The sequence below is a fragment of the Notamacropus eugenii genome, chromosome X (assembly GCF_028372415.1).
Source record: "Notamacropus eugenii isolate mMacEug1 chromosome X, mMacEug1.pri_v2, whole genome shotgun sequence".
NCBI classification, from domain to species: Eukaryota; Metazoa; Chordata; class Mammalia; order Diprotodontia; family Macropodidae; genus Notamacropus; species Notamacropus eugenii.
This window is the reverse complement of record NC_092879.1, coordinates 72,871,131-72,873,780: the sequence shown is the minus strand read 5'-3', so window position 1 is coordinate 72,873,780 and position 2,650 is coordinate 72,871,131. Positions and strand designations below refer to the sequence as shown.

The 2,650-nt window shown below is 39.6% G+C and overlaps 1 non-coding gene across 1 annotated transcript; it reads left to right on the top strand.

The window, feature by feature from the left end:
- The first annotated feature begins 804 nt into the window (after window positions 1–804).
- LOC140516486 (U6 spliceosomal RNA) lies at window positions 805–911 on the top strand. Its single transcript, XR_011971375.1, has one exon. It is a non-coding gene; the product is annotated as a U6 spliceosomal RNA (small nuclear RNA).
- The last annotated feature ends 1,739 nt before the right edge of the window (window positions 912–2,650 follow it).

Sequence of the window (2,650 nt, the reverse complement as noted above, 5' to 3'; positions counted from 1 at the left end):
CAAGCTCTGATTTCTGGCATTTGCTAATTTCCAAGATGTAAGTACTCACACTGAAAATTTAACAGTCAGCTCTCCAAAGTTTATCCAACCTGGCTCTAGCACACCACTGCACATGCCCCATCACTGTAACCTTAGGATTAATGGGTCTTTGCTTCTACCCTGAAGCTGGACTTTCTTGAGTAGGTTGCCTCCTCCAATTCTAACGCTCCTTAAGAGCAGGGATGACCTTGGTTGGTTTTTTTTAAATCCCCAGCTCTTACTATGGGGCTTCACACATAGTAAGTGCTTAATAAATTTTTTTCATTCATTAGAATTATGCTTTTTTTCTACATTTTCATCAGAGCAATGGTAACCCATAACCAAGTACCAAAACCGTAAATTGACTTGATCAAAGTTCAGTCTCAGAAACTTCTCGCTCCTTAGGCTCTTTGGCTTATGTCCCCACCAAGAGTTTCCACGAAACATCACAATTTGGCTTGTATTTGGCCTTTGAATAAACTGTAAAAATGTGTTTCTGTGTTCTACTGCAAGTTCTAATACTAGCAATATACTGAAAACAATATGTGTTTTATTTAACCCAGCAGGACACACCAAAAATTCAAAGTAATCCACAGTCAAAACTGCATCCCTTCCCTCCCTGATAAATCTCTAGCATTTTCCAGGGACCTATGTGGTCCTCTAGCCTAGACAACCAAATCTCCTCTCCTCCACCTCTCAATTCCCAAATCTGCTGCTACCCCTTGATTGAAATCCATATTCATTGGAATGCTATGCCAACCTGATCAGGATCAAATTCAGTAAATGCTGCTCACTTTGGCAGCACATATACTAAAATTAGAATAATACAGAGAAGATTAGCATGACCTCTGTGCAAGGATGACACGCAAATACATGAAGTATTTCATATTTTTTAAGGAGGGTCCCTCTTGCTGTGGCTGAAAAGGACCAATGCAGGACCAGAGCTGTCCCAGACAGAGCCAGCTCAGCAAACCTGAAGGAAATCTTGAGCTCCAGGGGGTGACTCTCACAACTGCCAACACCAGGACCCCAAGAGTACCTCAGCACTCCAGGGGAATCTGGAAGATACTAGCCCAGACGTGTTCACCAACCACTCAGCTTCCTATGCTCTAGCTCAGCAGAGGAGATCTCCTGTGGCCATACCACCCCTCCCCCACACTTAACTCAGTTAACTCCAGGGTAACTCCAGGGAAACCCAGAAAGACTTCACATGGCCTCTGCTTTCAAACACCAGCCAGCTCAGCACCAGGTAAGCTAGACCATTTTAGCTTCTAGCTGAAAGAACCAGAGGCTACAACACACAAATCATCGAGTTTTAGGCACAAGATGTGTGGGATAGAGTCCCCTGTCCCCTAGAAGCAGATATCTACTTTAAAAGTCAGGAAAAAGGTGATCATCATGAGGAACAAGCAAACAGAAAACAAAAGATGATAGAATCTTTCAATGAGGAGAAGGACAAAAACACGAACACGAAAGAGGTCAGCATTGGGACTGTACTCCCATCTGAAACTTCAGACAGCAATATGAACTGATCTCAAGCCCAAAGAGCATTCTTGGAAGAGCTCAAGAAGGATTGTAAAAGCCAAATTAGAGAAGTAGAAGAAAAACTGGTCAATGATTTTAAAAATATGAAAAAAGAATTCACTGAAGAGAACAGCTCCTTAAAAAGAAAAATTGGACAAATGGAAAAAGAAGAGCAAAACCTAACTAGAGAGAATAACTGCTTAAAAGGAACAATTGGACAGATGGAAAGGAGATGCAAAAGTTAAATGACAAAAACAATTTGATAAAAATTAAAATGGGGCAAGTAGAAGGTAATGACTCTACAAGACATCAAGAAGTACTAAAACAGAATCTAAAGAATAAAAAGATAGAAAAAAATGTAAAATATCTAATTGAAAAGACTGCTGAGCTGGAAAATACATCCAGGAGAGAAAAATCTAAGAATTATTAGTATATCAGAAAGCCATGATGAAAAACAACCCCGGACAATATCTTCCAAGAAATCACCAAGGAAAACTGCCCAGAAGTCCTAGATCCAAAGGGCAAAATAGTCATCGAAAGACTCCACCCTTCATCTCTCAAAAGGGATCCCAAACTAAAAAGATCCAGGAATATCGTCGCCAAATTCCAGAACTGTCAAGAGAAGGAGAAAATGCTTAGGCACCCAGAAAAAAGCAATTCAAATATCTAGGAGCTACAGTCAGGATTACACAGGACCTTGCAGTTTCTTCATGAAAAGATCAGAGGGATTGGAATGTGATATTCCATAAGGCAAAGGAACTGGGAATAAAATCAAGGATCAATTACCCAGCAAAGTTGAGGATAATATGTCAGGCAAGGAGATGGACATTCAATAAAATAAGGGATTTGCAGACCTTCCAGATGAAAAGAAAATTCGATCTTCAAACATAAGTCTCAAGAGAGGCATAAAAAGGTAAACGGGGGAAAAAACCTTGTTATTCAATATGGGGAAACTGTTTAAATTCCTATATGGGAAGATGATACTTGTTTATCTGGAGAATTGTATATTAATTATGATATGCAAAAGGGATATATATAGATAGGTGGAGCGGGTATAAAGTAAATGATGTTATGATAAAAATGTGATTTAAAGATACAAAGGGTCTGT